The 24,797-nt window shown below is 39.0% G+C and overlaps 1 protein-coding gene across 3 annotated transcripts in view; it reads right to left on the bottom strand.

Moving 5' to 3' along the window:
* The window catches only part of FAM126A (family with sequence similarity 126 member A), a 109,842-nt gene extending 94,142 nt beyond the window's left edge, over nucleotides 1–15,700 (bottom strand). For 2 of the 3 annotated variants that reach the window (XM_046020704.1, XM_046020706.1), the window contains exon 1: nucleotides 15,512–15,700. The gene's annotated coding sequence lies outside the window, so the exon portion shown is untranslated. Of the gene's footprint in view, nucleotides 1–15,284; nucleotides 15,370–15,511 lie in introns of those variants that run through there. The other variant, XM_046020705.1, reaches the window with a different exon arrangement.
* Nucleotides 15,701–24,797: the final 9,097 nt, after the last annotated feature.

Genomic DNA, 24,797 nt, shown 5'->3' with positions numbered 1-24,797 from the left:
GGAATGCAAGCTGGTGCAGCCAGTCTGGAAAACAGTATGGAGGTTCCGCAAAAGTTAAAATAGAACAATCCTATAACCTAGCAATTGCACTACTAGGTATTTTTCCAAAGGATACAAACATGGTAATTTGAAGAGACACACGTACCCCAAGGTTTATAGCACCAATAGTCCACAAGCCAAACTATGGAAAGAGCCCAGATGTCTATCAACACATGAATGGATAAAGAAGATGTGGTATATATAGATGATGGAATATTACTTAGCCATCAAAAGAATGAAATCTTGTCATTTGCAATGATGTGGATGGAACTAGAGGGTATTATGTTAACCGAAATAAGTCAGAGAAAGACAATTATCATATGATTTTACTCATATGTGGAATTAAGGAAACAAAACAGAGGGTTTGGGTGGCTCAGTTGGTTAAGCGACTGCCTTCAGCTCAAGTCATGATCCTCGAGTCCCAGGATTGAGTCCACATCAGGTTCAGCAGATGAACATAGGGGAAGGGAAGGAAAAATAAAGTAAATAAAGTAAAATAAGATGAAATCGGAGAGGGAGACAAACCATAAGAGACTCTTAACTATGGGGAACAAACTGAGGGTTGGTGGAAGGAAGTTGGGATAGGGGATTGGATAACTGGGTGATGGCCATTAAGAAGGGCACCTGATGTAATGAACACTGGGTGTTATATGCAACTGATGAATCACTAAACTCTACCTCTGAAACTAATAATATACTCTGTGTTAATTAAATTGATTTTAAACAAATAAAAAATAAATATAAATTAAATATAGAGCTTATCACAAACTATCTTTTTTATTTTTTTTTTTATTTTTTTTTAAAGATTTATTTATTTGACAGATAGAGATTACAAGTAGGCAGAGAGGCAGGCAGAGAGAGAGGAGGAAGCAGGCTCCCAGCTAAGCAGAGAGCCCGATGCGGGGCTCGATCCCAGCACCCCGGGATCATGACCTGAGCTGAAGGCAGAGGCTTTAACCCGCTGAGCCACCCAGGCGCCCCACAAACTATCTTTTTTAAATGTTACAAATATTTTCCCAATTTTGTCATTTCTCTTTTACTTTTGTTTTTGATATTTTCCATTGTATAGAAAGTTATATATTTTTGCATAATCAAGTCTGATAATTATTTCCTTTATTAATACTGAATTTTAATTCATAAAAATTTTCTCCAATAGAGTTATTATGGTTTTATTTTTTATGTGGTAAATCATTAATTCTTCTGGATTTTTTAAATACACACACACACACACACACACAGTGTGAATCTAACCTATTCTCCCCAAATGAATAACCAGTTATGTCAATACCATTTATTCAACCATTTCCCAGAGGTAAGAATCAATACATTTAATATACATTAAATTTTCATATACTTGGGTCTGTTTCTGGACTCTTTATTTCAATATCTTTTTTTATTATTCCAGATCTCTACCACACTATTTTAATTACTATAATTTAAGTGATTTTATTGGCTAGAAATTAAGTGCATAGTATAGTAAAATCCAAATAACAATGACTTAAACAAGAAGTTTATTTCCTTCTCATTAAAAATTAATAGGAAGAGGCTGGCAATCCAGGGCTGGTATGGTAGCAGCTGTCTGTGTTGTTCTACTATCCTAGAAAAATCCTTCCATCCTCAAGGCTACTTCACATTTCAAGATGGCTACCATAGCTATCCTGCTTACATTCCAGGAAAATAGTTAAGGAGGAAAGAGGATGTTCTCCTTCTTTCTTTTAAGGAGTCCTCCTCTCCTGAGCCCCTTTTAACTTACATACATAGTAGTGCTCACTTCGGCAGCACATATACACATATAGCTTGTTGGCCAGAATTTAGTATTGATGGACACACACAGTATTATAGGAGGCTAAGCAAAATCATCTTTAGCAGAGTGACACACAGTTCACTAGTTAATTTAGTTAATCCTATTCTCAAAACTCTGATAACTGCTTCCAAATGATAAAAGAGTAAGTGTTCTAATTTGTGTATATGTTCAAAATTTTTCTTTCAGCAAAGTATCTCAAAACAGTATAAAGAAGTTGACTAAACACAGCACTATTTAATAGTAGTCCAATTAAAAAAAAAAAAGAAACAAATGGCCAAAAAAATGCATATCTATCTATATTATGGCTAAAGCATGTGGTGAAAAATGTTGAAAATAACTAAGGCAACTCAGTAGGATTAGTTGATGATCAGAGGATATGGCAACTATCAAAGCAATAGGCACCAGCCAAAAGATACACTGCTCTGCCCCTGTTGATTACAACACAGGCAAAGTAATGTTGCTAAGATTATGCAACAAGCAATTAGTTCAACAAATTAACATTGTATTAAAAAGCATTTTATTCAGTCTTCTTCTTTCAGTTTCTACTTTGAAAAAGCAACCAGGTCTACTGGCAGAGGCTCTTGAACACTTAAGAACACAAATACTCCATAAACACTTTCTCCTTGCCAAACTAAACAAATTCAGTTGAACTAAAGAATCAGCCAGCTGCTTGCCATTGCCTGTACTGTGGGGGGAGATGAAAAAGAGACAAATAGCTATTACTTTTTCCATTGAACCATCCCAATTAGTTTTAAGGTTTTGGTATTGAGCACTGCAAACTGTTCCTTGGGGATAGGTAAATTAAGTGTATTTGGAATTTTGCTACATCCAAGCAGACAAGTCACCCATATTGGTTTGCTAGGGTTGCTGTAACAGAGTATCAGATTGTGGCCTAAACAACAGAAATTTATTTTCTCACATTTCTGGAGGTAGAAGTCCAAGCTCAAGGTGTCAGCAGGGTTGGTTCCTACTGAGAGTCATAAGGAAAGGATCTGCTCCAGTCCTTCCTCCTTGGCTTGTAGTCATCTTCTCCCTGTGTTTCACATCATCTTCAGTCTGTCCAAGTCCTGTCCCAATTTCCTCTTATAACCACACCAGTAATTGGATTGGGGCCCATCCTGATTACCTCATTTTAGCTTAATTACCTCCATAAAGACCCCATCTCCAACTAGGGTTACATTTTGAGGTCCTGGGCATTAGGGCTTCAACATATAAAAAGGGGGTCAGGAGACATGATTCAGCCCATGATGCAGTGTATTCAGCTGTAACAAACTAGGGTTGTAGCAAGTAATCTCACTCTCTTTTCTTGTTCTAGAGGTATCTAAATATTATCCATTTATTCATAAACTATTGAATGCGTACTATGTCATAGATGCTAGGTTTACAAAGCTGAATATGACATAGTCCCTGGCTTGAAGGATTCATACTCCACTAGGGGAGACAAGTTAAACCTAAAACATAGCAAGATTGAGTCCTTTAATCCCTTATGAAATAAAGCAAGGCAAATCAGGGTATAAGCAAATAAAATAAAAACAAATGTTATGAGGAAATGGGGAGGAATGCAAAAGAAAGCCCAATGTAAACTTTATCTTGCAATCATTTTGCTATCATTTGCCCCTTTTTCTACTCTCTTTCCCCAAAATTATAGCATACAGAAATACACTTTCCAAAGCACAGCTCTACTTTAATTTCTTTAAAGCTTTTTGCATTCTAAGTGGCAGTTTTCCCTGTTCCAATGTTGGGAACAAAGGAAGAGAGAAATGTAAGAGAACCAAATTCCAGTTGACTTGTGGGTTGAGTTGATGTCTTAGAGTGAGTCACTGCCCTTTCGTAAACTGGAATGAAACTCTCAACCATTATTAAAGTCTGCCAATAGAGGCTCAGATGTTCAATTTGAAAATGATGGGGGCAAAGGGAGAATGCAATGAAAAAAATGTAAACACAATTAATGAAGGTAATGTGTAGTAGTCGAGCCATAATAATAAAAGCAACAGATCTTGACAGTACTACAAAATTCTGCTTAATTAGTCTCAGTCAGAAACCTAGTGGATCTTATTAAGATAGTTGTTTATCTTGATTTAAAAATTACAGGATGCAAATCTGCAATAAATAGTTCAGTATGATCATGCTGATTCATACTAAGTGGGGTAACAGTGAATTTGTTTCACCAGAGGCTGAATTATACATTTTTAAGTTTTCAATAATATTAAGTTTTATATGAGTTTAATAAAATGTAAGTTAAATATTGTTTTACAACTGATTATGAAACTAAAAGTAGTACAACAAAAATTTCTATCTTGGTTCCTCCCCAAGTACTTGAAAGTACTGTAAGAATGTTTAGAATCCCTAAAGTAACTTAAGCATTTCTTTTTCAATTATGTTTCTGAAGAAAGGATTTATATCAGAAAACTAAACATCTGTTTAGACCCTTTCACCAATAACCAATTCCTGACTGATGGAATCCAAGTGCCATAAATCACATTATATAACTATGAACTCTGGAGCTTTACAATCTGTTGACATGGAAAGTATCTACCCTGAATGCATCAGTGACCAGCTCAACACCATTTCCATGAAGAGGCTGGCCTTCCTGAGGCCTAAACATACAACCTAAAACATACACCTGTGTAGCATATTTCTCATACTGAAAAGAACAAGTTTTACCCTTACTTTTCCTGATGTCACCTTTCTTGGCTAGTTTTTCCGTTCCTCTCAACCTATCATTATTATGGATTAAAAAAAAGCACTTTATCTTCCCAAAGAAAGGGACTTGTTAAAAATTAAATGTTACAGATATGGTAGAGAAGCTTATTGAAAGGAATTCTTTTGGGGTGCCTGAGTGACTTAGTTGGTTAAGCGTCTGCCTTTGGCTCAGATCACAATCCCAGGGTCCTTGGTTGGAGCCTCATGTCTGCTCCCTGGCCAGCAGGGAGCCCGCTTCTCCCTTTGCCTTTGCCCCTCTTCCCTACTTCTTCTCTCACAATCTCTCTCTCTCAAACAGATAAATAAAATCTTTAAAAAAAAAAAAAAAAGGAGAGGCATCTGGGTGGTTCAGCTGGTTAAGTGTCTGCCTTCAGCTCAGGTCATGATCTTGGGGTTCTGGGATCTAGCTCTGCGTGGGGTCCTTGCTTGGCGAGAAGTCTGCTTCTCCCACTCCCTCTGCCTCTGCTTCTACCTGGTGCTCCCACTGCTTGTGCACTCTCTCTCTCTCTCTCTCTCTCTGTGTCAAATAAATATATGAAATTTTTTTTAAAAAGGGAATCCTTTATAAAACATTTTAAATACAAAATGCAGTTAACACAAATTATAGCAACATAGCTAAAATTTCTCTTCCACTTCTTTCTATTTGGAGAGTAATCATACCTTATAGTCCTTTTGCACCCTTCCCCTCTAGTGCTTGAACACACCTCAACAAATAGAAAAAGCAACATGGCACAACGAACAGTCCAAAACACTTGTGCTCACTTTCAGCAAATTACTTAAACTTTCCAATCTCAGTCTCTCCACTGTGAAAAGTAGTGATAATGTCTACATCACAGGAATGTTTTAGGGATTAAAAATAATACAAACAAAGCACACCATAAAGGCTCAATAATCATAGCTCTAATTATAACTAACAAAGGATTTATCAATTGGACAACTGAGAATGCATTTCAGAAGCTTACAGTTCTAAGAGGGGAGATTGCAGGGCTGTGGATAGGAGGAAGGCTTCATTATATTCTAATGCTCTCCAGCTACTTTCATCCTTATTTATTCGTCACTGATTAACTTTTGATTTAGTAGCCTAATCTCTTGCCACTGCCTCCAATTATTTCACCATCAATTTATTCCTTATCCCACTTTACAGTATGTATTTGGTTCTCATCCATACTTTCCCTCACCTTAGAAATGACAAATCTGGGGCACCTGGGTGGCTCAGCGGGTTAAAGCCTCTGCCTTCAGCTCAGGTCATGATCTCAGGGTCCTGGGATCGAGCCCCATATGGGCCTCTCTGCTCTGCAGGGAGCCTGCTTCCCCCTCTCTCTCTGCCTGCCTCTCTGCCTACTTGTGATCTCTGTCTGTCAAATAAATAAATAAAATCTTAAAAAAAAAAAAATGACAGATCTATTGTTTTTTTTTTTTTTTTCAATATTCTTTCTCTTTAACCTTGCCACAAGCATCTTCCTTTCCAAAACTCTAAGAAGACTTCACTGTGCTCAATACTCTGGTTCTATCACCCACATAATCATTCCGAGTTTCTCTACTTCTTGAACAGTCCATTTGATATGAACGTTTGTACCTCCCCTACTTAGACACTTCTCTCTCCAACTCATTTCTAGAATACTTCCACCTTCCCTTCCATTCCCTTATCAGGACCCACTTGAAGGTTCATAATTTCCCAAAATAGTCTCTCCCTCTTCTACACTACTAAAGTATACACTGCTTGGTGGGCTCCATCCACCACAGTAATATCCACCACAGTAATATCTATGGATTAACAAATCAGCAAGAACATTGAAATTTTAGTTCAAAAGGGAATATATATACCTGGCAAGTTTAAAGAGGTCAGACTGGCAATTTCTCATAGCCCCATGGGCAGAGGTGGGGAGTACATGATGTGTACATGGATCACAATCAGTATCCTAAACTAAATGAATCCTTTACATTTGAAAGGGAAAGAAAACCCAGGCAAGCTCAAAAAGATTCAGATAGAGTTTATAAGGAGCACTTGGGTGGCTCAGTTAAGCATCTGCCTTTGGCTCAGGTCGTGACCCCAACGTCCTGGGATCAAGCCCCATGTTCCTTCTCAGAAGGGAGTCTGCTTATCTCCCTCCCTCTGCCCTTCCCCAAGGTTCACACTCTTTCTCTCTCTCTCTCTCAAATAAATTTTTAAAAATCTTTTTTTTTAATAGAGCTCATAACTGCTAGCCCAATTTAAGCACCTTTAGGGCTCACATTATTCTCTCAAATTTCCAAGCCTAAACATCATTCTATAAGAGTAAATGTAAATCTTCCAATAGATGAAGCCTCAAATAATCTTCATAGTACAGTTTAAGAACTCATATACAATGTTTTCATTAAGTCAAGTACAAATAACTGAATGAATCCTTATGCATTTGTATGAGAAAGCAACTAATGTTCAACAGTTAATCAAAAGACTCTTTGTTCAGGAAAACACACAGCAAACAAATACCACTTAACATTTACTACTAAAAGGCTATCCTGATGCAAGCCTCAATAATGACAAATATTTAAACTAAAATGGAGAAGTACTATTTCCACAATTTCTGGAAATGTTATCTGTGTTGCATTTAACATTCTTTACAAGGTATAAACTAGATTCAGGAATGCAAATTGATCTTGAATCCCCAATAAATTAAAATGTAAATTATATAAAGTACATTATACATTTATCATCCCATTCCCATTCTGGAACCTTCTACCACAACCATACTTGGATGTATTTGTTAGAAAATAGCAGAAGATATGATATCACATAAAACACACCAGTAAAAACCATGACAAGTTTACCAAAAACTGAAATCAATTGGGCAAAAAGGAAAACAATAAGACACTCAAATAAAATAATTAAATTTATTTCTCAGTAACTGAGAATAAGGAAAGAATATGATGAGGAAAAAATTAGGGTACTGACTAAGAACATGAGCTACAACATCAGATAGGACTTTAGCTTCAACTCTCTATCCCTAACTAGTTGCTGAACTTGAACAAGTATTTTCACCTCTCTGAGTCTGTTTCTTTATCTATAGACTAAGGATAATAATATATCTCACAAACCTGTGCAAAGATTAAATGAAATTAATTATGCAAAGTACTTAGAAAGTAGCACATATGAAAGTCTCAAAAATTGTATTCAATCCAAAAGGCCTAGTCATTTTTATAGCTAAATTATTTCAGGCCTTAAGAAAGAGATTAACTGCCAGAGCATACAAAAGATGGAAAGACTCTCTCTCTTTTATTTTTCTATAACTTTTTTAATACATTATGTTAGTCACCATACAGTTCTCTCTCTCTTTTAAAGATTTATTATTTATTTGAGAGAGAGAGCATGCATGGAGGGAAGGGGTAGAGAGTGAGGGAAAGAATCTCCAGTAGACTTCCTGCATAGTGGGAAGTCATAGTTGGGGCTCAATCACATCATGAGCTGAAATCAAGAGATCATGACCTAAGCTGAAATCAAGAGTCAGAAGCTTGGGGCACCTAGGTGGCTCAGTGGGTTAAAGCCTCTGCCTTCAGCTCGGGTTATAGTCTCAGAGTCCTGGGATCGAGCCCTGCATCGGGCTCTCTGCTCGGCGGGGAGCCTGCTTCCCCCTCTCTCTGCCTGCCTCTGTGCCTACGTGTCATCTCTCTCTCTCTGTCAAATAAATAAATAAAATCTTTAAAAAAAAAAAAAGAGTCAGAAGCTTAACTGACTGAGCCACTCAGGTGCCCCTCCCTTTTATTATTTTGCAAAGCTAGTACATTCAGAAACTGAAACCTGAAAAAGGTAATGTAAGAGGAATATTAAAGATAACCTTACATAGCAATCAAATCTAGCACTACTCTAAAGAGGTATGCTATTATCAAGTTGTTTTTACAAAGACAACTCTGTCTTTACAAAGACAGCAAATGTTTGTTGAAATGTATTGGGAAGTCCTCCAACATAATTCATCAACCAATAGGTAAAAGAAGAAAAACTATATGATCATCTCAATGTATATCAACGAGGGTATGTGATTATTTAGTATCTTTTTCCTTAAATCTCAATTCCAAAAAGGAGTTAAGGAAGACTAATTTCTTAACATGCTAAAAAAAAAAAAAAAGGAAAAGAAAAAAGTTTTCAGAAAGAATACACAACTGTGAGACACTGAAGGCATTCTCACTCAAAGGAGAAATAAGCCAAAGATGCTCACTATTCACTAATAAAATTTAACATTACTCTAGACTTTTTTTTTCATTTTTTCAAAGATTTTATTTATTTGACAGACAGAGATCACAAGTAGGCAGTGAGGCAGGCAGAGAGAGAGGGAGAAGCAGGCTCCCCACTGAGCAGAGAGCCCAATGCGGGACTCGATCCCAGGACCCTGGGATCATGACCTGAGCTGAAGGCAGAGGCTTTAACGCACTGAGCCACCTAGGCGCCCTACTCTAGACATTTAATGTAAAACAAGAAATAAGGATTAAATATTGGCAAGAGAAAATTATCATCATTTACAAATGCTATAACTGCTATAATACAAAATCCAATAGAAACCTAAGAATTAAGGGGCACCTGGGTGACTCAGTCAGTTGAGCATCCAACTCTTGACTTCAACTCAGGTCATGGTCTCAGGGTCCTGAGATTAATTCAGCACGGAGTCTGCCTCAGATTCACTCCCTCTCCCTCTGCTCCTCATCCCCATACTGGTGTGTGCTCGCTCTCTCGCTCTCTCTCAAATAAATAAATTTAAATCTTTTTTAAAAACTGTAAGAATTAATAATTTCATAAAATGACCAGTTAGGAAATAATATACATAAATCACCAACTTTTCTATCTTGCATTGGAAAAATGCAATCCTCTTTAAAATACAATGAAAAAGGATTCCATTGGCAAAAGCAAGTTTTAAAAAATAAAAAAATTTACTTTAAAAAGAGGCAGAACCACATGAAGAAAACTATAAAACACAGAGTTATTTTAAAATGGCTGAGGGGGAGGGCGCCTGGGTGGCTCAGTGGGTTAAAGCCTCTGCCTTCGGCTCAGGTCATGATCCCAGGGTCCTCGGATTGAGCCCCGCATCCGGCTCTCTGCTCAGCGGGGAGCCTGCTTCCTCCTCTCTCTCTCTGCCTGCCTCTCTGCCTGCTTGTGATCTCTGTCTGTCAAATAAATAAACAAAATCTTTAATAAAAAAAAAATGACTGGGGGCATCTGGCTGGCTCAGTCAGTAGAGCATGTGACTTTGGTCTCAGAATCATAAGTTAAAGCCCCACGTTGGGGGTAGAGTTTACTTAATAAAAAAACAAGAGGGCACCTGGGTGGCTCAGTTGGTTAAGCGACTGACTTCGGCTCAGGTCATGATCCTGGAGTTCCAGGATTGAGTCCCACATCAGGCTCCCAGCTCCACGGGGAGTCTGTTTCTCCCTCTGACCTTCTCCCCTTTCATTCTCTCTCTCTCTCTTTCTCTCTCTCAGATAAATAAATAAAATCTTTAAAAAAAAAAAAACAAGAAAATAATTTTTAAAAAATGACTTGAAGAAATGATGAAAATATTGTAAAGATATCACATCTACCTCAAAAAAGTTAATTTGAAATCCCACTGGAGTTTTTTGAGATCTTAATAAATTGAATTAAAGGTAATTTGAAAAAAGAAATATATGAGAAATGCTAAAAATGTTTTGAGAAAGATAATAGGAATTCACACAACCATACAGTAAGGTACATTAAAAAGTTACAATAAAGTAAGACTGTTTGAAATTACTGGAACAAAAAATAAACAGCCCCAAGAAGTAGAATAGAAAGCCTAGGAAAAAAAATTATATATATATATATATGTATGTATGTATGTATGTATATATATATATATATATATCACTAAGCCTAGGAAAAAATCATATATATATATGTCACTAACAATTAATGAGATTTAAAAATATAGAAAATACAGTTTTTCATGTCAAAAACATCAAAAACTTTGCATACCTTTTGATGTCAGAATTTATCCTAAGGAAATAAAGATATGGGCAATGATTAATCTATCAAGCTAACTGCTACACTATTCATTCAAAATTATTGGAAAGAACTTAAATTTCAACACCTGAAATAAATGATAGTAAATCCATATTCTGGAATAGTAATCATAGATTTAAAATGATGTTTTTCCATAAAAGAGTATTTTATTGACTCAGATAAGCATTCATTCAATTAAGTGGAAAAAAGCTAGTAACAAAACAGCATGTACAAAAAACAAAAACAAAAACATATATATACACTATGGTTTCTTTTTTTTAACAAAAAAATGTAAATACCCATTAAAAAGAACTTATAAAGATATTCACTAACGTGTTAATAATTATCTCTGGGTAGAGGCATTATAAATGTTATTATCATGTATGCATTCCTAAGTTTTCCAAATTTCCTACAGTTATTATATCTTACATTAGTAATTAGGAAAACATAGAATGTTTACAAAACTGCTGTCACTATAGTAACAATCATATCTAAAATCATGCTAACATTGATATTCCCACTCTTTTAGGCTGCACAAAAATTAGGGATGTCTACTGTCTAGGTTAGATCATACTTTGATACTCTAATCATAGTGAAAGAAATTTTCAGAACTTTAAAAATAAGACAAAAGTTTTTGCTCCATTTTATTTGTGATCAAGTACAATGTACAATATTTAGAATTAACCTTCTGCTTTCAGCCCCCTGCCAGAGGTAAAAATCAAAAGGGAGGAATGAGCCCTGGACATCAGAACTGGTAGAGTTCAACTTTTAAATATATCCAAATACTGAGCCAGAAATAATAAAGAGAGAGAGAGAAGAGAAGGGAGAGAGAGAGGGAGGGAAGGAGGGAGGAAGGGGGAAGGGGGGGGAGGAAAGAGGGAGGGAGGGGAGGGGAAATATAAATATTGCCTTTATCAGGATAGAAAGTATGGGCCTTTGACAACTTCTAATCACAACTCTTCATAGTCTCATTTGGGAGACAGAGTAATGATTTTACCCTCCAATGTATTTTAAAAGCATATATCCAAAGGGCAAGCAAACAGGATTTCTTCTGAGGATAAAGATGATTTTTAAATGTTAAATATTCTCTTTCCTCGGTGCAGATATGCAGCCTAACTCCAACAGGACCAAAAACACTCTGACAGTACTTGGCTCTCCATAATAAGCAATAGTCAAACTGTTAATTCCATCTGCTCCCCTCCAAAAAAATGACAAAGCCTTACATGGTGGTGCCAGGGGTCCCAAGCTCCATTTAAGGAGTTATCCAGAGCAGCATCCATTTCCACAATATTAAGATGCTCTCTAGTTTTTTTGAGTACTCAAAAAAATCAGTCTTGATACTACATGATGACAATGTGGATGCTGATAACAAAGAAATGTGCTATCTTTAACATCACATTTTAATTGCTTCCAAATTGTCTTCCTTTGTTATTTGTCAAAGCTCTGAGTGTCATCCATTTCCATCTCCTCGGGGATTCAGTTCCTGTAAATATCTCATCTTCCCTAAATCTCTTACTTCTCACTTTCTTTATGCATGTAAAGAAACAAACGTAACAGTCCTTCAACTTTTATCCCTCTTCAGTGGTTTTCAACCTTGCCTTCACCTTCAACCTTGCAATTACCCAGGGAACTTTAATATACCTGTGCAACTAGTCTATAGTAACAAAAAGTAGATCAGTGGTTTCCTGAGGATGAGAGGGAGAAATTACAAATGGACATAAGGAAGCTTTTGGAGGTGATAGATAATGTTCATTATTTTGATTGTGGTGATAGTTTTAGAAATGAAAACCTATGTCAAACATTAAATTGCACACTTTAAATATGTGTAGTTTATTACATGCCAATTATATTACAACAAAGCTGTTGAAATAAATATAATGCTGGGGTTCCACCTCAACCCTAAATTGGGATGGGCTTTCCCCTGGAAATGAAGATTTTTAAAAAGCTCCCCAGATAATTGTAAATGTGCAGCTAGGAATGAGAACCACTGCCTATAGCAATCATTCTCTTCCTTCTTCAGCTTTCTTGAAATACCTCACTCAAGTATGCCTATTTTATCATACCCATTCCTTCTCAATCTTCCCAAGACTGCTTTCTGAACCACTACTCAGTCAAAAACTGTACTTGTTAAAGTCACCTATGGAATCCTTACCAATTCCCTGGTCCCTGGAGTCCTCTCCTTACTTGACACCTCTTTACAGCATTCAAAATTGTTGACCCATTCCTCCTCTATTTGAAATTCTCTCCTTCCTTAGCACCTTTTTTTGATGTTCCTCCTACCTTTCTAACTACTACTCTTCTCTTTCAAACTATTCCTCTACCCATTTCTGCTTTTTATCAGTCTGTATTCCAGCTGCTGCTTTGATCATACGAAAAGCTTTCTCTGAATCATTTCAATATAACCAAATAAATACAGCTTCAATTCAACCCCCAATCTGCCCTGTAATCCTGATTTCCTTTGTAAGTTCCACACCCATGGATCCAACAGCTAATCGACATCTTGACCTGAATGCTCCACAGCTTCCTCAAATTCAAAAAACCACAAATAGAACTTAAACCATCTTCCCTCACTTCCAGTTACTAGAACCAAGTAAAATCCTCAGAGTCCTGACTTCTCCTTTCTTTCCAAAAGTGACAAAACCTATCAGATTCTTCCTCACTGTAAGAGTCTCAAACAAAAATTCATTAAATGGCTTCTTACTCATTGCCCTCAATTCATCCCTGTAGCCAAGGAAACCATGCCCTGGTCTACGATCCTCACTATTCTCATCTTCCACTGTTCCTTATCTAACCCCTGCATTCAGGTCATGTTAATGTCAATGTCATTGACAATGACTTCTCCAAACTGCCATAGTTTCTTCTCATGCCTTCTTGCCCTCTCACTTATTCTCCTCTTGGAAAGTTACTGACCTGCTACACTTGGCTAAATTATATTTCAAAACTGCACTGTGTGCTCCTGACTCCCCTACATCCAAACTGATTTAGCTATCTTCTACTCTGCTCCCTTACTACACTAGGCATATCTCAATTCACATTTATCCCATGGTATTATAACTGTTACTTGATCTGTCTTGTATATCAGAGACTAAATTTCTTGATGACAAGCATTATGACATTCATTTCTGCCCTAGAACATATTCAGCCTGAGGCAGTATAAAATAAATATATGTTTGACATAATTTCAATTCTTTACAAAACGTAAACTTGATACCCCCAAAATGGTACTGAAACAACATTTTTCAAAGATTTTAAATATTCATTATAAAATAAATATCATGCAACAGGATCCTGAACAAGGCAGTTGACTAAAAGATATGTTTAAACTCGGTCAAACAATACCACTCTAAGAAATGCAACCAAGATTAGATTTCATAAAATAGAAACACAACAAGGAAAGTATAACAGGAATAACATACTGACCTAACCAACACCTTATCCGGGTATCTATATCCAAGTACTGTTAATGTTGATAATTAAGAGATTTTATAGTCCCTCTACGATAAAAATTATAGTAAATCAAAAAAAAAGAATAAAATAAGCCAAATCCAGAAATTTTTAATCGAAATATGTGATGGTTTTCCCCTTAGCCACTTTATTTATTTTTTGAATAAATGACTTTAAATCTACTATTGGCCAAGCAGATCTTAAAATTTTTTTTTCTTGCGTTTCCCTGCGCTTCAAAAAAAAAAAAATGGTGTTTGGGACCAATTTTCATCTTGTAAACCCTAAAATGTATTAACCCAAAAAAAAGATGCTTAGAAATTGGAAGGAGGGCCAGCCAGTCCGTGGGTGTTAGGAGAATGTTCTTTGGAAAACAACCCTCCTGGAACTATCACATTGACTCAAGGTTACACCGATCCTTATGACTCTATGCAGATAAGATTTTAAAAGCTGAAACCTCAAACTGACAAGTGTTACATGAAACAAAGATGTGGCATATCGGCTCCCAAAACTACTGTGTGACCCAAAGGCCAAATAATTTGTAAAAGGACAGCTTGGTCCTACTGCCTCTCGTAAAGTGTCCGAAATTAGTAGCTGCCTGTGCAACAAACTCCCCCTACCTGAAGAGCGGAGACGCTGCCCGGCGTGTGATAGCGTTTTTACCAGAGACTCGATCCTGTGCAGCATGAAACCACTAGGGCAAAATTCAAATCTTTCAGGAATGCCTGAACTTAGGGGTACAGAGCACAGTTGCGCACGCTGAAGGGCGGATACGCAGTTTTGCTGAAGCGTGCAAACTTGGGGTCTTTTAAAGCAACCATTTTCAGACAAAACCCCGACGATTCCTGAGCACGTTAAAAATCAGCCTCGGGAGAGGAATAACTCCTAGACGGGAGCAAGTGCTGAAGAGGGGATCTCCAGTGTAATAACCAAGGAAGGAATCGCAGCTGCTTTCTCAATCTCACGGCTCTGGGAGACACGCCAAAGACCCAGGCGAACGCTGCTTTTAAAGATGGGGAGGGGGGATGTCGACGGTGACCATTTTGGTCACTAGATTAGACGGATAGCGGTCACCTCCCTGAAGTGGGAGAGGCCAGGCCGGAGCATCAGCTGCGGCGGGATGGGGGTTGGCCCCCCGGCAGAGGGGCGGCGGGTCCGGCCGAGGCGGCTGCACCCTGGGCACGCCCCGAGTCTGGACTGCTTCTTGCCGGGAAAGAGAAAGACCCGAGTCCACGCTTACAAAGCTGCCGCCGCCCAGTCAGCAAACGGGCTGAGCCCAACTTCGCGGCTAGGAGCCGGCGGCCGCAGCCCACTCACCCGACCCCGCTGCTCCGGCTTCTCCGACGTCTCTAGCGCCCAGTGCCTTCTCGCGCCCACCCGCGGCGCCTCGCGAGGGAGCCGTTACCCCCAACGAAGGCGCCGCCCCGGGGACAAAGTCCCGGTCCCCTCCCCGCCGCCGCCTCGCCCCGGCTCCTCCCTGACAAAAAAGTTATCCGTCGCCGGCCGCCCTGGGGGCCCGGCGTGGGTCGCTCGGTCGGACTCACCAGAGCGGCTCTCCGAGCTCCACCTCCAGAATCTCGACTTGTCTGGCTCGCAGCGACAGCGACAGCGGCTGCTCTGCTTTCTCCCGAGTAGCAGCACCACCTGCCCCCCTTCTTCCTAACAGAACGGGTCCCGGCGAGCCATCTTCCCCCTCAGCTCACTGACTGACAAGCCAGCCCCGAGCGCCGCCACTGCCGCCAGCCACTCTGACAGGCACGGCGAGGGACCCGTCTCCAGGCAGCCAACCACCACCGCCCCACTCCGGTTCGGCCTATCGCCGTGCCCTGGGGCGGGCAGAAGAACAACTTCTTCACCAATGAGAATCTTCCTCTGCTAGGCCTGGGGCGGAGCCATGAGGTGGGAGGGAGGGCGACTTAGATGGGCGTGGTCTGAGCACTGGGCGTGGTCGGGGTGCCAAGGGAAAATGATTGACGGTAGGATTTGCTGCAAGGCTAGTGAGAGTGATCAACCCGCGTCTCTCAGAGACAGAGCCACTCGGATTTATGACCCTCTCAGAAGAAAATAAGCCTTTCGGATTGATGTTAACCCTAATCACGGAAGATAAACTAACATTTTAATTTCTTGGTCGGGAGGATTTAATTCCCAGTAATTCGAATCACAAGAATTTATTAAAATCTTATCAAATACCAAGAGGGAAAAAAATGTACGTTTTTGCAAAATGGTCTTTAAAATTCTTCCCACTTTATTATACAGTGCTTTTGGCCTTGACCTGAAAAAAGTCAAGCACAATTCCCCAACTTTCTCTCCATGGGCTGTTTTTCTCCATATTCCCTCCCCACTCCTCTTCCGAACACATACTAAATATTTTGCGTGGCTACCAGAACCTGAGCACATGTGAACCAGCTCCTACATATATGGGTCCTCTTTTGACCTTGTCAACTCCTCCTAACACATCCCTCTCAAGTGCAATCAGAATTAATTAGAAGACAAAGGGCTTCAACCTGGAAGACGGGAAGTCATTCTGGGTTTATACCACAAAGAGGAAGGACTTTAAAGCAAGCACCAAATGATCTTTTTAGGCACGCCAAATATACATGAATAACAAGCACATAAATAAGAAAATATTTGATATCAAACAGGCATCAAGCAAACAATTTCAGGTAACCATTAGGGCAGTCAGCATCTCCTTTCCAAGAGCATAGCCAAATTTATAAGCAAATAATAAAATATAGTGATAGGGCAATAGAACTAGGTTTAATGAGCAAGGGAAACACAAAGGAAGAAATTATTGTGTTTGGGAAGGTCAAAGAATTTCACAAGGAAGGTAATGTTTGAGTTGGATCTTAAAAGGTAAATAGGAGTTTGCCAGAAAAGAAACTCAAAGGGCATTTCAGTAAAAAGGAACAGCATGTTCAAAGGCATCGAATTGTTAAAGGGCACTTAGGTGTTGGGGAACACTGAGAAAGTGGGTAGGACTGAGGGTAAGTAGCAACCAAAAAGGTAGAACAAAAGGCTGAGATGAGATTTTAAAAGCCCTCATGAACTATACTTCTAAGTGTAGTTATATACTAAGGTATTTAGAAGAGCACCGTTCAACAGAGCTTTCTGCAGTGATGGAAATGATTTGTATTTGTGTTGTCCAATATGACAGCCACTAGCCACTTACCTATGACATAGTTAGGAGGAACTTTTTTTTTTTTTTAAGAGAGACAGACTGCCACCTGCCACACCTCATTTGGATGTGTCTGGAGTCTTAGAAGTTTAACTACCTTCCCTTCTCCTATAAATGGAACTTGAGAGCTTGTTTGTAGGTTCTAACAGGGGAGCACAGCTACTGGAAGAATGATCTTCCTCTCTCAGTGCAAGTTGTCCTCTTTGACCTACATTCAGCTTTGGGAGGGGAAGAGGACACCCACCCAGGGAGACAGATCAACCAAATTAACCCTAGCAATCAATGGGATGACAGATGTCACAGCCAGAATGTTCTGACATTAGGAACTCACTTTTTCTTATCTGGGTGTGAATCACTCCCATATTGGACATCTCAGGTTTAGACCTCATTCTGTAGGCAATAAGGGACAAACAGAAGCTTTTAATCATGCAGACAACTCAATCAGCTTTCTTCTAAAGAGTGAGAATCCTAAAGACAGTGTATAGAGTGTCTATTCTCTTTGAGGGGAATCTTGACAAATCAAACATAGGGTGCTGGCAGAATAATTTAGGTCACCTGGGCCAGAGCCTGGCCAGGGGAATGTTGGCCCAAAGGAATAGGGACAGGAAGATTCAGAAAGTACGTTATACTCTGACATCTTAGAGAACACAATGGGTCAAAACCTGAGAAACTGAATTTTGCTAAGTCCTGGCAGAATAGGGAGTAGAAGAGTTAGGAGACAGGGGGGAAAGGAAGCCAAAGGGTCATGTAGAGTAAAAAATAGGAAGAGAGCAAGAATGAGAAGGGTACAAGTATACAATTAGTTTTACTGGCCATTGGCCATGTGAGCGACTGGTGCATTGGCCTGATTTAAGGAACCAAGAGTCTGACATTAGAAAAGCACAGTAGGACCAAAGCAAGACTCCAGGAGAAACAAAGGCCTGAACCACACCTGTGGAAGTGAGAATGGAACGAGGGGAAGAATATCAATTGACTTCCTACACTGTGCAAAACCTTCAGCTCATCAAAGATACAAAGTAATACTAGAAGCTTACAGTGTAAGTAGCTGGATAACAAACATAAAAAAGTGAGGATAATCTATTTAACAGAGTAAAAGAGAAGACACAAAGCAGAACATGACCGATGCATTATTTAGATTATTTTCTAGGCAATAACTTCTTTGTGAGTTTGGAAGAGGGAGCAAGACCTCTAATCAAAGGCAGTCAGGGAAGGCTTCATGGAGGAGGTAAAAATTGAGCTTATCTTGAAAAATGGGCAGGAATTTGAATCAGAAAAAAAAATGTGTGAGGAGGAGACTCTTGGAACGCCTGAAAAAAGGAATAGAAGAAGCGAAGCACAAGAAATGTACATAGGGCATGGGAAGCTAGATGAGCTGCCTAGCACTTAGCAAGCTGGGAAGGTGGGGGGAGATGATAATAGGAAATTGACCTTGAAGGCAAATGCAAATGTTCAGAGTCTTTTTTCTTGCCTAGTGGCTTCTGGGTCTGCTCCTTAGAATTGCTTAGGATGCCTTTCAAAAATATCAATGCCCAAACCACACCCACACAAAATAAATCAGAAAACTGGAAGGTGGGGCATGGAAATAGGAATTATTTTAAAAGCTTTCCAAGTGATTCTAACATACAGCCAGAGTTGAGAATAGGGGAATGACATCATATTTTACTCATGCTAAATAAGGACTGTGCATAGGCTCGGCTGAGTAGAGACAAAGAGAGACTGAAAACTGCCTATGTATATTTACATATTTGTTTCCTTTCTGCAAGACAGGAAGCAGTGCTTCCCCTGACTTCACTTCCTGTTTTATAGTGGTGAGATGATATAGAAGACAATTTAGTTAAGTCTGCCTTCTAAGTCAGAATAAAACCAAAACACAAATTTATGTTTGCAATCCACTCTCCTTTCCACCACAATTTGTGCATATAAAAGTAATTTCCAACAATAACAGTCTGCAGTTAACCATTACACATAACCATTTATATTTTAGCAGCAAAGTGCCAGGAAAATGCCTGAGAATGTTCTGTTTCAAAAAGGAAATATTTTTAAATTTCTTTATGAAAATCAGCATATTCCAGACCCTCCCTACCCATCTTTGCTCTGATATCTGTAGGCACAATTCTATATTAACTATTAAAATGCATTTACCTTCTTGCAAATAAACTTATTAAGATGCCAGTTGAACATTATAAGGCATGAACATTTTCCCCATAATATTAAATTTAAGGAACTTTAAGAAAGACTTAGCTCAAATATATTTCTATTAGAGTCACCGGAAAACACTAGGTAACATGACTATTTTTTCCAGTTTTATTGATATATAAATGACACAGAAACTTGTGTAACTTTAAGATGTACAACATGATGATTTCATATACATATATTGTGAAATGGTTACCACAATAAGGTTAGTTAACACACCCTTCGCCTCACAAGGTTACCTTTTTTTTCTTTTTTTGTGTGAGAGCATCTGAAATCTACTCTCTCAGCAACTTCCAAGACTACAGTAGAGTATTGTTAACTACAGTCACCCTGCTGTACATTACAGGCCGAGAACTTATTCATCTTACAATTGGAAGTTTGTACCCTTTGACCAACATCTTCCCATTTCCCCAGCCTCAAGCCTTTGACAATCACCCACTGACTCTTTGTTTCTGCAACATGACTATTTAAAATGGAAGGAGAATTTTGTCTTGGGGGAAAAAAAAACCACCTTGAAAAATATATTATTTTAGTCGTATATTTTTAAAAAAAATTTTTTTGCAACAAACAAGAAGAACATGCCTAAGAGACCATTCTGTCCTGCTGGGCCAGATTCCACTTCTACGAGAACTCCAGCCAGAAACCCCCAGCTGAGGCAGCAGGCTGAGACATGATCTGTGCATTACAAGCCCCTTCATAGAACCATAGAACCTCAGGGAGCCAGGCCTAAAAGGTGACCCGATAAGAACATTCCACCCAATCAGGGATGGGGCTACCTATGCCCATTCTCTTTCAAGAATTTGAACCGGAAATGTAAAGAGAAAATCAATCACATGGTGGGAGCAGAAGTTAAAAAGTCAGGTAGGGGCGCCTGGGTGGCTCAGTGGGTTAAGCCGCTGCCTTCGGCTCAGGTCATGATCTCGGGGTCCTGGGATCGAGTCCCGCGTTGGACTCTCTGCTTGGCAGGGAACCTGCTTCCCTCTCATTCTCTCTCCCTGCCTCTTTGCCTACTTGTGATCTCTCTCTATCAAATAAATAAATAAAATCTTAAAAAAAAAAAAAAAAGTCAGGTAGCAGAAAGACACCCTGAGAAGCCCTAAGCAGGGCAAGTTATGAGTAAACTGAAACCATTAGGCAGAGAAGAAGCATAGAGAGGGTGAATTGGTAACAAAGGGACAGTAGAAGTAGAGAGAGAGTAGGATGAGTCACTGTATAAAGATAGGGATCAATGAAGTCCTGCTGTCAAGAGGACAATGAGATAACCCATTCTGCACTGCATCACACCAATTCCCATCTGTGTGCATCATCTGTGAGGTCCCAGCTCTTCCCAGAGTCTTTAAGATTCCCTTCTGTGGGGCGCCTGGGTGGCTCAGTGGGTTAAAGCCTCTGCCTTCAGTTCAGGTCATGATCCCGGGGTCCTGGGATCGAGCCCCACATCAAGCCCCACATCGGGCTCTCTGCTCAGCGGGGATCCTGCTTCCCTCTCTCTCTGCCTACTTGAGATCTCTGTCTGTCAAATAAATAAATCTTAAAAAAAAAAAAAAAAAAAGATTCCCATCTGCATCACCTAAGGTATTCTAAGTAAATGGTTGTACCTTTCACTCTTGTATAAGCCAATAAGTAGACTCCCAGAATTGTGGGCCCAGTGAAAGAAGCCAGATCAATTGTGTTTTGCAAATAGAACTTTATCCTTCAAGGTTGGTTACAAGTTCCTCTAGAAATAGCATCCCAGAAAGAAGAAAACATTCTCCACGTCTTTAAAAAAAGAGTCATAAATTGAAATTGAAATTTCAGTATCTTTATAACAGATATTTTGAGGGGGAAAGTCTCCTTTCTCTTATCTCTTATTAATAGAGCCAAGCTGGCTCATATTTATGAGAAAGTCGAAGAGGTGGGTAGGGCTGGAAAACCTAATGAGTAGCCGCTATACTCAAGTGACTGGAAATGAGAAACATCCACATAGATCTCCTAAGACATTTTATTAACCAATGTCTTCTAGAAGAATTGTGTTTGGGGGATCTTCTGTAGCTTTTAACAATTATGTTTTTTCAAATATATTTTATGACATGGGAAGGAGACAAAAAATATAGTTACAAAACAGCATAGATGACATGATCAGTTTTCAAGTGTTCATGTCACAGGATATATCATCAGCTATACAGAAGCATGGGGAAATCATGGGTAAATTTTATTTTCTTCTTCATACATGTTTTTAATTTACCAAATCTTCTACAATAAAACAAGTAAAGTTTATGACAAAAAGAAAAAGGAGGAGGAGGAGGAGGATGAGAAGTGTACATTATTTTTTTAAGATGAATAGGCAGCTGGCTGTACACTGCCTATTATTAATTCTGCCTAGGTAAACCTCAGTTAAACATTCTTCCCTTTACCTGTAGCCAATGCATTATTCAAAACTCTTTAAAGTGCTGTCATAAATTCTGCAGAGAAGCTCTTCTTACTGCTGACAAGCAAAAGACTTCACTAGTATTTAGTATAAAAGCACAAACTTTATGTAGGTTTTTCTCTTCCAAACAGAGACCCGGAGAACAGAAAACACAGAAAAAAAATCTGCAGAATACTGTGAGAAACATTGATAGTCCCCCATTCCTCCTCACCACCACTCCTCCCCAGAGGAAGTGGAAGTGTGTTTTGTCATCTTTGGGTATCCCGCAATAGTAAAATTGCTTGGCCTACAGAGGAACTTCAGAAACACAGGTTAAAGGCAAACATGAAAAGTGGTCAGTTTTCTTCCCCAGTCTCACTTTGGTTTATGAATTATTTTCAGATTCCATAGACCACATGGAAGCATGATTTCTCCCCTCTCTGACTACTCACTGTATTCATCGGATACAAAGTATTTCAGTCATATTCAATGTAACACTTTGTTGCGTATCACCTCCCATGTTTCCAAAATTGTTTCCCTTGTGTTAACCTTTCACCCAGAGAGCAGAAACAGCAATTGGGCCACATGTTTCATTGGTTCCTTGCCAAGTGGTACCCCAGAAGCAATTCAACAAGCACAAGTACTCGTTGAAAGGTAAATGAATCTCCAGTTGCAAGAAGAGGGATGAAAAAGAATGGCACAAAAAGGCACATCCCCAAAGAGTTTTGCCAGCCCATTCACTCTGGTCTGTAACTCTTGGTTTTAGAGAATCTGATGTATGAGTAATATTTCCATTTTTCAATTTTGTCCTCATGTACTTAGTCATCATCACCACACCCTGATATTAATGCCAGAAAAAAAAAAAAAATTCCAGTGAGCAAATTCGACATCATCACTGGTGTTCAGCAAGGACAAGCCCAGCACCTTGTTGAAGTGACCTAGACAGTCATAGAGCTGTTCTTTCTTGATACCTCTTATCCTGGCAGAACCAAGGAACACCTTGTCTGGACTTCTCTGCTCACCTGAGGCAAGTCTTCAATAGAGGCTTGGGATACATGTCCAGGCCCAATTACCCTATGTTATTTAAATGGTGTTGTCTCCCCCTAAAAACCTCTACCTCTATGGGCTGAATCATGGTACTAATCCCTAAAAATCACTCGTAAGGATTTTTTTTCAAGTTTGAATTTTACCAGGAAGAGAAGTCATCAGAAAATTAGAAAAAATTAATTGACCATGTCCCCTAACAAAAGAAAATGGATAGGACAGAGGGAAGGATGTAGATATCTGAGCCTGGGACAGTACATGGGAAGGTGTCCCACTTTGGAGACCATGAGCTGTAAGGCAGTGTCAGGAGCTGAAAACAATCAAAGGGACTGATTGCTAAAAGGGTCAAGGAGGGACAGGCCATGTTAACATGGATCAGTCTTCCAGTTCTGTAATTGTATTTTTTTTAATCGAAACATAGCATACTGGTAGAAAAATAGATAAAACAAAATATATAGTTACATCAGCAGATTGTCACAGGTGAACCCTGCAACCACTGAGCCAGGTCAAGACAAAGGATGTTGACAACAGGGGTACCTACATGACTCTGTTGGTTAAGCCGCTGCTTTCAGCTCGTGTCATAATCCCAGGGTCCTGAGGTTGAGCCCCACATCAGACTCCCTGCTTGGTGGGGAATCTACTTTTCCCTCTCCCGATGGCCCTCACCCCTGCTCCTGCCCTCACTCATGGTCCCTCTCTCTCACACACACACACATAAATAAACAAAAAAACTTAAAAAAAAAAAAGGAAAAAAGGTTGACAACAATCCAGTTTATATTGGGCCTGCTTCCAATTACCACTCTCTCCCTCCTTTCTGAAGACAACCTCAGTTTTGACTCCTATTGCTTTAATGTATCTATGCCTATTACACTTTATATAAATGGAATAATACAGAATATATACTTTGAGTCTTTTTTCTGTCCAAATTATGTTTGTGGATTCCATCCATATTTCCTGTTGTAATTATATTCTTTTTCATTGTTGTATGGTATTCTGCTATAAATATGTTATAATGTATCTACAGCTCATGACATTTGGATTGTTTTCAGGGGAAGACAATTAATTACAAATAATGCTTCTGGGTGTGTTCTTGTACATGACTCTCAGTATACATGTATGTGCACTTCTGTGGTATATATTCAAGAGTGCAATTATTGGGTCTAGGGTCAGCATATGCTATTCTTTACATATTGTCAAGCCACTTTCCAAAGTAATTGTATCATTTACACATCCATCAGTGAAATACAAGAGTTCCAGTTGCTCCACATGCTTGTCAATATCTATATTACCAGTCTTTTAAATTCTAGCCATTCCAGAAACACCTCGGGGGGCTCAGTCAGTGAAGCATCTGCCTTGGGCTCAGGTCATGATCCTAGGGTCCTGGGATCAAGTCCCACAATGGGCTTCTTGCTCAGTCGGGAGCCTGCTTCTCCCTCTGCCTGCTGCTCCACTTACTTGTGTTCTTTCTCTCTCTTTCTCTCTCTCCAACAAATAAATAAATAGAATTTTTAAAAAAACAATTCTAGCCATTCTGGTGGATATGTAAAAGTAATCTTACTGTGGTTTTAATTTGCCCTTCCCTGATGACTAATGCAGATATTTCCATGCTCTACAATTTTCAAGCATCCTTGCATGTCTGTTTCATTGCAAATCACTGCTCAGCCACATCCTGATTCAGAATCAACAATCTTTTTTTAATTGAAATATATTTGACGTATAACATACAAATTATGGTGTACACCATGTTGACTTGGTGTATTTACATATTGTAATATAATGACCATTGTAGCTACAATTATTACCTCCATCATGTCACATACTTATCATTTCTTTTTTGTGGTTAGGATAATTACAATCTAGACTTTTAGCAAGTTTGATGATTATAATACAATATTGTTGTCTATATCCACTATACTGTGCATCAGATCTCCAGGACCTATTTGTCTACTAGTTGCAAAATCAACAATCAGTTATTAAGTCCCTACTGTGAATCAAAGACTACATGCGTTATTTACCTATGTGTACATGGCCT

This window comes from Meles meles, chromosome 10, assembly GCF_922984935.1.
Source record: "Meles meles chromosome 10, mMelMel3.1 paternal haplotype, whole genome shotgun sequence".
Classification (NCBI taxonomy): Eukaryota; Metazoa; Chordata; class Mammalia; order Carnivora; family Mustelidae; genus Meles; species Meles meles.
This window is presented reverse-complemented; position numbering and strand designations above follow the sequence as displayed.